Source organism: Meleagris gallopavo, chromosome 1, assembly GCF_905368555.1.
Source record: "Meleagris gallopavo chromosome 1, MGAL_WU_HG_1.1, whole genome shotgun sequence".
Lineage (NCBI taxonomy): Eukaryota > Metazoa > Chordata > Aves > Galliformes > Phasianidae > Meleagris > Meleagris gallopavo.
Window position 1 is genome coordinate 42,900,175 of NC_139404.1, and position 14,518 is coordinate 42,914,692.

Genomic DNA, 14,518 nt, shown 5'->3' on the forward strand with positions numbered 1-14,518 from the left:
TCTGGTTCAGATTGTGGAGGGGCCCTACCACTCAGCAGTGCTGAGAAACGGACCTGTGAAGTGAAGGGAAAGGAGGAGATCAGGGTGAGCGGAGATTAAGTTTGCTGTGCCAGGAAAAATGGGCAATAAATGAGTTAACCTTCAGAAGAGGCACAGAAACCCAGGCATCCAGACAAAGAGGGAATTGATTGTCGGGTCAGTCTTTCCACTGGACTAAATAACTGACACAGTTAATGCCCTGCAGAGCACTAGCATTATTTCCACTTGGTGCATGGTGAGAGGGGAGATGGAAGGGCAGGATCAGACCTGGGGTAGCACACACTAAGCACAGACCTATTTTGTCCATCGTTCATTTGTGAATGCTTTGTTTGCTGACTCATCTTCAGCACTGGGTTCACTAATTAAGACTTTTTATTTTGTTTTTGTTTAACGCTTCTAGGAGCTCTCTTGTGCCTGTTTCCTCAGTTCACAGTTTCGTGAACTCCCTGACTGCTTCTCACATGCAGACTCAGCTCTCCTGAAATGTCAGACAGCAGCACTCACATCTCTGCAATGACAGGATAGGAATCCTCCTGAAAATGGTGTTTCAGTATTGATGCAGTTCCAGTTTCTTTTCAGCTGAGAGAAAAAAAACCAAAAGACTGCTTTTTGGTGCCAGTTTTAATAATGAATTAAACCATTTTTCTGTATGTGTAGGTGAATTGTGGCACCCTGACTGCAGCGAGATATGCAAATGAACATAGAAATCTGGCTTGACCGTTACTTTTCAACAATACAAAACTGGTTGATTAAGCTGGATTTACAGTACTTCATATGCCAAATTAAACAAAGATAGGTTTGGTGAAAGCAAATAGATCTGAGTCTTTCAAAACTTGTAGCCAAAACATGTCCTTCCATGTTTATCCTAGGGATCAGAATCTTATGATCGCTTGCACATTTCCCTTCTCTCAGAGTTACATCCTAAGCCATGTATTGTGATGGCAAGGGGAATTTTGGTTACTGTGTGCATTGCTGAAGAGATCATATCATGTTGTTTAGATTTCAGAGAAAAGAATAGTCAGAAAGAAGTGATGGAGTCAAGAGAATATGAAAACTGTAGTTATAGCAGTTACATTTCACTGGCATAAGCTATTTCTAATTGAGCATCTCTCTCTCAGCTGACACGATTTACATGTCATTATAAAAGCTATGAGGAAAGAGATGAGACTTGATCTAATACAAAATAGTGGGCTTGAGCAGCCTCTTAATGTCCAACATGCCTTTATCCACAACAGTAGACAATAAGTCATGTTTAACCTAGGACAGTTTCTTGATTTTAATGAGATATGTGATCTCCAACAACAGCCATAAATTCCACGGGTTATGGGCCTTCCAGGACAGAATGGAGGAGGGAGGAGAGAACTGAGTTTGTGTGTGTGAGGAACACCATGAAAATAAGACCACACTGCATGTTGATATGTTGATAAGCAAAATATGTGATACAGAGAATGAAGAAGCTTTAATAGTTTTTTTTTTTTTTTTTTTTTTTTTTGTGCTTCACACTGGTTTTGGAGAAAATAGGGAAAAAACACACTGACTGAGAATGCATTTTGCAGATGTGTGAACTCTTTTCTGCAAACTTCTGTTTGATCAGTTTTGGCCACACCTTTCCTGTCTTCTAAAAAAAGCTAAAAATATAAATCAGGACTTGTGGTTAGAAATTGACAGCACTTACTTTGTTGCATGGTTACGGGCTGTAAGTGTATAATATCTGTTAGGGTATATGGATTTATGTTGTTATTGACTCCAAATGTTTTGTGAGCTTGTTTCTATGTATAGATCCAGAAACGGTTGTGTAGATCGACAGAGACATAAACAACAACCAGTGTTTTAATGAATAACTACTGATTTTGGACAAAAAGAAAATTAAACTACTGGAGTAATAACAAATACAGTTTTATATGCTTTATATGAATATATATAGAATATATATGAGAATAATGTTTGCATCTTACTGTCTTTCCATTGGAGAATTAGTGAAATTTGGCCCAATGTTTTTAAATGGAAAAGGGGATGAAAGATATCTTACAATCGCAACATAAACTGTGTAGAACTTTCAATGAATACTTTTAGTATCCTGGAGCTTATTTTTCTGGGAAGTGTTAATTTGTTTTTTGTGCATACCCGCACTTTTAGGCAGTAAGCGTGATACAGCTGCTTACATCACTTCACTACCTGAAAATAAAACAAGCACCTTCACAACAGTGGATTCAAATAGTAACACTGGAAATAGAAATTTGGCTGTTGATAAGCAATGTAGGCTTAGTTTTCTATACTGAAGTTTGTATTCTTTTAAGCAGAATGAAATAAAATAAATAATACAGAAATAGGCACCTAAATAACCTAGATGAGGTGCTCAAGTTGTTGAGGAACCTAAGCTTCAGCTCCCTGCTCACTGTATTACAAGAGTGAAAACAATGTAATATTCAGAAAGGTTCCTGGAAACAGGTGATCTTTCAAATAATGTGCTGTTGATTTAGAAAGAAATGGGGCAGGAGTTGGAATAGAAGTGAGGCAACAGTGCAAAATGTCACAGACTGTTGTGGAAATCCTTTGTATTCACAAATTGTCCTTACACTCATTGAAGCCACTTACAATTGTGTTGGTTGTTCTCAGAAGGCTGAACTAACATGATGATTATGCAGATTATTTATCAGAATCATAAATTCATAGAATCGTTGGAGTTGGAAGGGACACTTAAAGGTCATCTGGTCCAACTCCCCTGCTGTGAACAGGGACACCTACAGCTAGGCCAGATCACTCAGAGCCCTGCCCAGCCTGACCTTGAATGTCTCCAAGGAGAGGGTACTCACCACCTCTCTCGGCAACCTGTGTCAGTGCTTCACCTCTCTTATTGTAAAAAACCTTCTTCCTTACATCCAATCTAAATCTCCCCTCTTTTATTTTGAAACTTCCTCTTGTCCTATCACAATAGATCCTGCTAAAGTCTGTCCCCTTCTTTCTTATAGCCCTCCTTTATATACTGAAAGTCCTCTATCAGATCTCCACCGAGCCTTTCTTTCTCCAGGCTGAACAGCCCCAGCTCTCTCAGCCTGTCCTTGTAGGGGAGCTGTTTCATCCCTTGGTGAAGGAGTTTGAGTTTGTCTGTAGCTGACCTGTCTTGAAGAATTATACTTCCACACTGACTTAGATTTATGAGGGTTTAGCTGCACAAAGTCTCACTAGATCGTCAATATTCACTTGCTAGCAGAGAAAACTGCTGATTTCTTACCAATTGTCCTGACATTTTCAACTGCATATCTAATGGAGCTGAGATGAAGGCATCCAATCAACTCATTTTTGGAGAGACCAATAATATAGCACTCTGATAGAACTATTATTTCATTCTTACTGAGGACCAGCACAGTAAGTGACATGTGTGACCTCTCTCTGTCAGTATAAAAGCTTATTTTTTCAGGAGGGTCTTATACTGTGCCAACATGCATAATACTTACTGACTGTAATGGAAACAGTCTGATTTATTGAGAAGTTCTCATTTGAAAAATAAGGTCTTCATGCAGAATTCTGTACTGCTCCTAAAACTCTTGAAATGAAAATACAGGCCTACCAAAGGGAAAAAATATTATTATGTTAATTTTGCAAAGTATCAACATACATTCTGCTAAAATAAGCTGTAAAAGATGTGATAATGGCAAAAGGATACATTAGATGGTGAAATTAAAGCCAGATGCTTGCTTCATTAAGAACAATTCGTATTTTATCATCATCTATACATTTATCAGCACTGTGACTGAGTTCGCATGTCATTTGCTCCTGAAAGTAATCTCCTGTAGTCTTTCAGTCTTCAGCAACCATTAAAACTAATTAGCAACAAAAGTCTAGAGATCAAAGGTAGGCTGCCCAATATCTGGACATAGAATTTCAAACTCATAGGTATAGTAATACCAGATAAAAATCTTAATGTGTCCTGCAATTCGTTGACAAGCACTAGGTCTGGCAATGATTAGATTAGTAATTGAAGGTTTGTTGTTTTATTTCTCCTGAAAAAAATCAATGATTTCAATAAACATTACATATCAAAGTCCAGTAAAAGTATAATATATATATATATATATATGTATGTATTTTAAAGTGGCAAGATTTTTTTTTTGTGTGTGTTGTTTTGAAGACATTCCAGATACTCCCTACAGAAAATGGGCACTTTAAGAAAAGTTTGTCAGCTGAATCTCACTCTGGTATATATAAGAATGTAAATTTCATGTCAATGGAATGTGCAGTATTAATGACAAGGAAAACATTTGGTAGACAAGAGTTATCAGAAAGGGAGGTTACAGACTGCAAAATGCCATAAAGTAAGCTCACATTTTTTGTGTCCACACCATATGGTCTAAGCATAAACACAGTAGTTCAACACTTGTTTTATTCTTATCCAGCATACTCTTCCTCTTAGTCTCATCTTCATTTCCTTGTTTACTTTTTCTGCTAGCATCGTTAGCATTGATGATGGACTAGGCAGGCGTGTAAATTTCACATAAATCTACAATTCCCATTATTGATTTTCTTTTTTTCTTTCTAGTAGTTAACATCTTGAGCTATTCAGATGTGTCTACTACCTTTAAACATGCAAACAGAAGTTCTTCAAACCCAATTAATATCTGATTTCTTTGGAACTGAGCCAAAGAGGAATGTGACCACTCATGCTTAAAATCCAGAGGAACAAAGAAATGCTGTGATAGGTTGTCACTGGCTTGGGTTAATGGTGAGTGATTAGGTGTTAAGTGGTCAACGGGAAAGGTTAACAAACTGTTCTCTGATCGACTCTGTAGCTACAGGGAATAGGTAGACACTGGTTCAACCATACCGTATTTGTTTTTGTCACTTCTAGTTTGGTTGTTGATATCTGTTGATAGCCAATGGAACAATAAAATCCTATTGCTGGTGCAATGATCTTCCTTTCCCTTGTCTAAGAATTGTATTTACTAACTCCATCCTAGCATCCATCCATGTTAGCTAGCTCATATGAACTAGCTAACATATGCAACCAGAAACCAATTTCCTATTTCATTTGTTTTCCTAGCATGACATGAACCTCAACTGGCACTCCTTGTGTTGATACGAGTAGGAGTGTTGAAAGTATCAGAAACATGGAAACCTGCACCTTAAGACCTACACATGCATACTTGCTTTCATATTTGCATGTATATTTTGGCATGTATAAAAAGATGTATCATGCTGCCTGATGAAAATGTATGCAGCTACTTCAACCCATTAAGGGCTGAACATGAGCCAGCAGTGCGCCCTGGCTGCAAAGAAAGCCAGCAGCATCTTGGAACAGGAACACGGGCAGTAGGGTCAGTGAACTGATTATCCCCCTTTACCTTAGACTTATAAGACCACATCTAGATGTTACTTCCAGTATGGGGCCTCTGAATACACGAGGGCTGCCAAGTTGCCTGGAGCTGGAGCAACTGTCCTGTGAGGAGAGACTGAAGGACTGAGTCTGGCCCAGCCTGAAGAAAAGAGAGGTTCAGGAAGATCTAATTGCTGCCTTTCCTTCTCATGCTGTTCAATACCTACAAGATAACAAAAAGACTCAGTAAGGCTTTTCACATTTACCTCTGGTTGGTAGACGAGGAACAGTGGGGATAAATTGAAACTTCCTACCTGATAAATACTTTATCAGTGTGGGGACAGTCAAGCAGTGGTTGACCAGAGAACTTGTGCTGTCTCCACTCTTAGAGGTTTCCAAGATCAGGAAGGTTAAGTCTCTTGAGTAACCTGATCTGATCTCAAAGCTGTCTCTGCTTTATGAAGTTGTCAAGAGATTTCTTGAGGTCCTTTCTAACTTCAACTGGTAGTGATTTTGTGATTCTTTGATTCTGTGTGGATGAATACACTGTCTTAAGCTTTAAATTCACCCCTATTTAAGCATAAGAAAAAATGGCTGACACTTCTGCTGTTATTTATGCAATATATGTGATTGTGAAGCTTTAAAAAAAAAATTGCATTTCAATTAAAATTAGTTTTGAAAAATCTCATCCTTACAATCCAGGTTTCAATTTCTTGAGAGTTCAGCACACATGATCACATTTACTGCATGTGTATAAAAGACTGTACATCAGAACAGAATTACTACAAAAGCATGCACAAGAAATTTCATGCTTGTAAGATTAAATTTCCAGATATTTAATAGTAGTTGGAAACTATGTAAAAATAGAGAGCCCAAGACTGTAAGTGTGTAATTTAGCTTTGTCTGCTCTATTTTTCTTCTTGAGGAATGAAAACGTGGTCACATGTCATGCTTTGCTTCACTCTAGGTACATTAAGTTTTACTAATTTCCTATATCTTGAATAATTTATAAATATTTCATGTTTCTTATGTTTTAAAACAATGTTAGTGTTGAATAACATAATATAAGTAAGAATGACAAAACAAAGAAAAAACAGCAATTACTCTATATGGAACAAAAAGTTAACAAAGGTGAACATTTGTGGGTTTTTTTTTTTCATTTGTTTTTTAATTCCCCTGTTCATAGCAGAAGGACTAGAACCATTTGTACATGTAATTTTGGAATAAATTAAGATGTCCTGAAAAGTGCTACTCTGGAATAAAGGAAAACTCAGAAGATAATATACTTTGCTTATTTATTTATTTATTTTTGCTCAAAATATAAGCTCTGTTCTATGGCAAGGTGAAAAGAATGATTCAAATACCATTTATATCAGATCTTTCCAAACAAGTTAATATATAAGAACTGTATTTCTTAGCTTCAGTGAACAAATTAGATCAGATGAGAGAAGACCTTGTTCTCTCCCAGGCTGCATTTTGATCTCTGAAATGCCTGCATGATGGAACCTGGTGATTTCCACGGACAAACGCAAGCTTTAGTACTGCTCATAATTTAACTGGTGATTTTAGAAAAGCAGTAGTGTGTTTAATGGTGCTGTAATTCACATCAGTTGTTGAAATAAAGATGACAGAACAGTCTCCTAAACTAAATATATCACTGGAAGTATTTAGCCCCATTACAGGGTTTGTTATGTTATCTAACACAGAATTAATGGGCATTTTTTACTTTCTGGAAGTCCAGATAGGCCATGCAGAAACTGGAATTGACATGAAGATAATAAATGGATCTCGTACACCTCACTCATGGCTCCCAGACTCCAAAGCTATCTGAGAGCCTTTATGTATGTCTCAACTTCAATCACGGACCACATTGGCAACTGTAAGGTATACAGACATTCGGGATGCACTCATTTTTGCAGAAAACAAAAACAAAAAGCCAAACATTTGCCCTACCAATTTGCACCATTTTTTTTCTTTGAGGAAAATTTCTCTCTGACCAAACGTCTATATTTATGTGGCACTGGCACTACTGAGAAAGGTAAGAGTAATATTTAGTGCTCAAGGCTGCTTAATGAATCTGTGGTATGGTGAGATAGTTCAGATCACTTAGGCCTTGGTCTGTTTTGTATTTGTCTATGAAGATACTGAACTCACATTGTTTATATTATTTCTTTAATATAAAAAATGATATTGACAACTACCCACAAAACCAATCATCTTTAATTGATTCTGTTGTTTTAATAGAAAAAGATTTAATTCCTTTTTTCTTTCTTTTAATCAAAACATATTGATTGAATCTTTAATAGAAATTTCCCTGCTGATCAAACCATTCTCTATTTTAAAGAAAGGCTGACTTGGGCTAATGATTCACATGCTCTTATTTGTGATAACTCTATCATCAAAATATTCCTTGCAATTTAATCTAGCTCTTAGAATATTTATTTATGGTTAATACTACAATAGTATATGTGCTTGAGGCAGAATTAATGTCTCATTCTATGTAGATAAAAACACATAAATATGTCTGTTCTGCCTATGAAGAGTTTTCATGATTAGCTAAATGTCTACTTATTACAGAAATACATGGTATCTATCTTTGAATTAAGGTTTTAAAATTCTTTCCTTATATTCTGGCTTTACATAGAAGACTTTGGGTTTATACATGGTAACTTCTGTCTGGTTTCAAAACTTACTGAAAAAAAAAACTCTTTTTTCACCTCCTCCACCCTTTGGAAGCTATATCTAAAAGAATGCAACACAACAGAAGTTGTGCAGATATTTCTTGTATATTTAGATGAGTCCTATTACTTGATGTGTACCACTCATCTCTTCACTGGAACCCTAGTAAAATTACATTGTTCTTAGGACTTTTGGAGTAACTAGCAGGAGTCTTGTAATTTATCTGTTGTAGTATGGAGTTGTTGATTTCCTCTTTCAGCTATCCTAATGTTGGGGATTGATAACCTGAGAACCTTTCCACATACCTTTCCACAGTGCACTGTACATTCATCAAGAAAACAGCATATAGCACACATGTTGACCATTTCTATTCTGCCTGTATTTTGCTGATCCTCTTTCTCCCAGACTGTTGGTCTGCTGAGAATTTGTAAACTCCAGTTTGGAATTGAGTTTCTTCTTCTTCTCGTGGCAATGCTTTCTATTTTGTTGTCCTATGCACTGTCATAGAAAGGGTTTTCTTCTATTCGCCTCTATTTGTTCCTAGAGTTGTGGAAACACTGAGCTCAGAATATTCCTATTATTTTATCAAGAGGCCCATGTTGAGCTCCGTGCTACTCTACTGAAGTGATTAAGCATCTAAGCAGGTTAATGCTGACTCAATATATATATTTTTATAGTGCAGTAGAGTTGCTCTGCTAATATATATCATGTCATTCAAAATCCATAATACCAAATGGGATCTTTGTTTTCTTTCCCAGTCTGAAGAATGACACAGACCTAAGAGGAATGTAATACGATTTCATTTGTTTCAATGTTTTGTGCTTTCTGCCTTAAAAATGAATCAGAAAGAGCTATGCAAATCCCTTTATATATATGTTCAGCATAAAATAAGGTCAGTGTTGCAATTTAACGTACAAACTGGTTGATTAGATTAACCATTCACACAAACAAGTATGAAATAACACTTGTGATTTAGAGGTTTTCTTTTTGCGTGTGTGTGCGTGTGTATGTGCACTTTCTCACAGCAGGACACCTATTGTTTTCTTGATTTTTGTTGCTGAAAGCTTTCATTGAAATTCAAATTGAAGATAATTTGCAGTAGAATCATGTTGTGTTTAAAACTACTGAAAGTAGTAAAAATAATTAGAATGACTCTGGAGATTACTTTGATCTCCCTAGGGGCTCTTTATTTGAGTGGAGTAATGTACATCAAAGATAAATTCCAAATGTGCCAGTGTAGCTCAAAGCACTGATGCAGGTCTTAGCTGTGAAAACAGCCTGTGAGTATGAAGGCTCTGTCACCTGTGTGTCTGTGAAAACAGCCTCTACTGGAATAGCATGTTTATTTTACATGTGCAGAGTTCAACAAGAGTACTGAAAACTGAGAATGGGTAAAAGGAAGACATGCTGGAAGTAACAGAAATATGATAACATAGCAGTCTTCAGTCCTGCATTGTCTACATTTAAAATAGAACAAGTTCGGTCTTGAACTTGTTTTATTTTCTTTTTCCTTTTTCTTTTCAGTACAGGTAGTTAGATTACAGAAACATTTATCAAGTTGTATTCCTCATAAGAAATGATTAAATATTCTGTAGATTAATATTATTGTTGTCATCATCATCATTGTCATCATCATCATTACCATCATTGTTATTAATTCTGAAACAACATGCTGTAATTCAAAAAGAAGCAATTTAGAACAAGTTCAGTAGCCTACTGGAGATCATTAAAGTTATCTGACTGATGTGCCATTTCTACTCTGCATAGCTTCTAATTATACAAAAGAGAAATGTGAGGGCAGAGAGGGATTTTAATCTATCTCAGCTCACAGGGGTAATGAAACTGAAGACTAAGTGAGAAGAGACATCAGAAACTAATTAGTATTACTATAAAAGCAATGGCAATTGTAAATAGTTCATCTCGGATCTGAATGACATTGGATGTCATTCTTGAAAACCATATTCAACTTTTCTTTGAAAACAACTAATCTTCCTCACCTTCTCCTTTCAAAGAGAAACTTGAAAACTAGCCACAGTTTTACCAGGAAGGATGAGAAAGAGGAATAAAAAAAGCATACGTATAATTAAAGCATACAGAGTTAAAAATAAAACCAAAAAATCATGATTTTTGGAGAGATAACTGGTTCATATATTTCACATTTGAGACTATCAACAATGCACTTGAATAATACATAGATGCAGACACACTAAGCATTACATTTTGTGTTTCACCTTTGCAGAATACGGCAAACAGCAGAGGAGACCCAGTTTAGGTCATGTAAGGAGGACACTGCTGTGACTCAACACAGTAATGTTCAGTTCTGAAATCACTAAAGCTTCCCAATTTCTTTTTAATGCCTAGGGAAAGGCATTCAATTGCCAATTACAAGAAAAGTCACAGAGTTCTAAACCATGTTGAGGCTGCAAGTAGTGGATAGATGCAGGAGGATAATGACAGGTGCTAATAGGAGAGAGAGATTCCTTCAAGCACTCCTGGTTTCCTTCCACCACATCTTACCCCTTTTCATACTGATGATTTCACCTGGGGCCTGTGAAACTTAATAGCACTCTTGAAGTTTGACTTGATTGCAAATTCTTCATTGCCTGTTTGCTTTTTCTGCTTCAGCCTAGTCCCATAAACTTACACAAGGGCTTCATATGGATATTTCATAAGTCAGCAAAAAATTGGTTGTTAAGAATGCTGCTTTTGATATTTATTACATTTTATAATTATTGACTCATTTAATCTCCTCACATGAGTGGGCTTTCTAAGGATCTAAGTAGTCCATGCATGCTTAATTAACAATCAAATAGAATTAATGATGAGATCCAAACTGCAAGTACTGTATTTGGTCCTTTGATATAACTGCTAGAGCAAATGATCCTTATCTTAACTCATTGAGATGACAATCCATTGAATTTTGATGTTGTGTGAGTCTTAATAATAATAATGGTTGATGTTTTTTTTCTTTTTTCCTTTATTATCTTTTAATGTTAAAAGGTTAAATGTAAATTTGAAGTTAAAAATCTTAAAAGATATTTTATTTGTTCGTTTGTTTGTTTGTTTGTAGGGAAGGGGTGCGTATTTAATTTAGTTCCAATTTTCTGAACTGTTAATTTTTGAATGTGTTTCTGAATGCTTCGGAGTTATTCATGTATGGTTTTTGGTGTAATCCCTTTTCAGGATTGTTTTGTGTTGAGGGTAAGCTCTATCTTGGTACATTCAGTTAGCTGTTGAGAGTAACTGAAATATTTATTTTGTATGCTTATTTATTTTAGTAATTATATTACAAAATAATCATTATTTATTGATTGTAAACCAGTTTGTAGTCTAACTGGGAATTTGTGATCCCTAACAAGACGACGATTTGGCAGATAGGTGATAGTTTGGGACCAGAAAATTTGCAATATAAATATGAGTTAGTCAAAGCGAGTCAATCAATTTCTTTGAAACTTATACTGTAATATCTTTATAATAATTAAACCATGAAGTACCTCCTTAGTCAACCTAGCTTGCGAAACAGATGGGAGAAGAGAAGCAGTGCACTTAGCAGAGCAGTAATCATATGATATTCTAGTTTGCTCCAAGGTCAGGTCCCTTGCCTCATGTCCAACCACACTGAATTCCTCAAGCAGTACAAGACAACTAGGAATGTGCTTAGTACAATCAAATCTCTGTTATTAGAGAGTTATAATTCCTTCCCCTTACAGACAAAAAATGTTAAATCAGGAGTAGACAACTTCTACAGCACTTGTTCCTATGACTCTGCCTAAGGAAAGTATTTTATTTGAAGAGTTGGGTCATGAAGAAACCTGAGCCACAGCCTTATGCACACATCTGATTCTGGAAAGACCCCAGAAGGGTTTTTCTGGATCTGCTGTAGCAAAAACCTATGAAGCCTTGGACAAATAGAACTATTCCAGAGACATTAATTCCCCAAAAGCCCCAGACTGAAGGAGATCAAAAGCTGAAGTACTAAAGAAGTAACCACAACTTTAGGAATGGAAGGATGGTGCTATCTGTAATTTTGAGATTCCTAATTTTAGATCCTTAAATAGACTTTTTTTTTTTTTTCTGTTGATTTTTTTCAAGTGGAAAACAAGCATCTATAAAACTACCCAAGCTATCCCAAAGCACCAATTTCTGCTCAATCTGAATAAGCATCCAGGAAATTATTACAAATGTAGCAATCTTGTTCATGTAGCATTGTAAGTCACACTAAACAGTTCTCAAGTATGTTACTTAAATTATGGTTTTTTAATCTTTTAATTTTTTTTAAATAAAAATTTGCATTGATTATCATATTTCGACTAGATTTTAATTGCTTTGTTCTTGGATCTTTGTTAGAAAGTAAATCAACATTCACAAAGCAGCAAAGCCATATCTAGACTGAAATATTTGTAGAGTCATTAAGTGGATTAATTATCCCATCACATTCCACTCAGCTGAGGTGAAGTAAATGGAAAACTCTGCTTCTACATCTGGAGTGTTTAAAGAAGCAGAAATTTAAACTCTTGGATTTATTTGTGTTTGACCCATGCTTAGAATTTGCCACTGTAATTGAACATGTAATGGCCATGGAGTGTGCTAACTGACTTTTGTGTGCTGGTTCTACAATAAGCACTGCTCTGCTTCCTGGCCAAATTGTCTCTGTCAACAGAACATTTTAAAGTTTTGACTGTGAAATTATAACAACTTTCTTGTTGGAAAAAATTTAGTAAGATGCTGGTTATAGGCTGCTTCATATTTCCTGGCAAGTAAGTAAAGCAGGTTGAAATATTTTTATATGAAAAATTTTCCTCCTGGAAAATGTGGTTTTGATGAAATGGGAACCGTCTGTGGGAAAATGTCAGTTTTAACGTGTACTTTCTACTTTTCACTAGGGGTAATCAAAACAAAGCCCCCTTCATTTCAAGGTGACAGTTTGAAATAAAGATACTTTTCAGTTCCAAATAGTTATTTGAATTAAAAAAAAAAAAAAAAAAAAAAAAAAAAAAGGAAAGAAAGAGAGAGTGAGCACAAATCACCTAGGAACTTTTGTTCCAATTACAGGTGTGGTAATTTTTCACTTTGACAATTTTATTTTGACACTTCCTATAGTTTTTTGTCCTACTTTTTGATACACCAATTTTTCATTCTGCTTTGAAGTAGAAATTAATTTCCCATGGAATAAAATTTTGGTTCCCATCTAGATCTACAAGCAACTAATTAGTAAATGGTTTCAAAAGGAATAAGGGAGTAATATTTTATGAATATTTGCACGTACGTTACAGTCATCTATCATATCTCAAGCTGCTCAAACAGCTCACAAGAAAATGGTGTCATTAGCAGGCGTAGAACTCCTCAGAGTACCTTTATGAGCAATCTAATATGTGAATCTGTTTTATATTTTTCTTTGGATTGGGTTACATAGACAAAAACTTCAGAAAATCTTCTTCAAGTCTGTCACTAAATATAATGAGAACTGGGGACAATTTTTTCTGGGTGAGAAAGATGTAAAGACCTCACCATCACTTGGCTATCCCCAAAGGACATCAACATGGTCTAGTTACTTTTTATTATTCCATGAAATTATGTGTGCATTACCGTGTGTAGTAAAGGCTCTAACAATCTGAAAAATCATATCTGAGGTATGTTCTCCCTTTGATTTCCACTCAACTGAATAAATAGCTTATTTGGTTCACCACCAAATACTCTGACTGCTGTCTTCTCTATAAACAATGATATATTCAGCAAGTACTATATAAACTGTACCTGAAGAACATCACAGACAATTGTTGAAATTATCATTATAATTAGAGATGATCAAGTGTTTAGTAAGAAATAAAGCATTGTCTGAACATAGCTTAAATTCATCTGTTGAGTTTTAGTCATTGACGTTCTGAGACTCTGGATCTACTGAAGAACACATCTCTAAAAATAAAACATCCATGTGATAAATATTGGGAAGATGGGCCACAAAGATGATCAGAGAGCTGGAGTGTCTCCTCTTTGAGGTCAGGCCGAAAGAGTTGGGCCTCTTCAGCCTGGAGAAGAGAAGGTTCTGGGGGGACCTTATAGCAGCCTTCCAGTACCTGAAGGTATATCTTGTCTCAGAAGAAGAGTTTTTATTTCCCCATTCTATTCTGATCCATTCTTTACAGTATTGCCTAAAAAGACTGCTATTAGGCATAAATAACAAGGAACAGCTTCCTTAATCATAACATAAAAGTCAACTGTTTGATTAGCTAACATGAATTTAATAGACTGAATCAGAGAGCAAGGCAGTTACTTGCAGATAGAAATACTCTAAAGAAAGGAATTTGAGAACAGCTTGTGGGACTAAGATAAAATGTCTTACACAAACATACATGCTCATGTATCCTAGATATATCTCGAGATTCAGGATATAATCATTGCAATACAGTCAGTTTTTCCTAAGTGTTAAAAGACAGAAGGAGATAAATCCAGTTGGACAAGAAAAGGAAACTTTACATGAACTTCACAGCT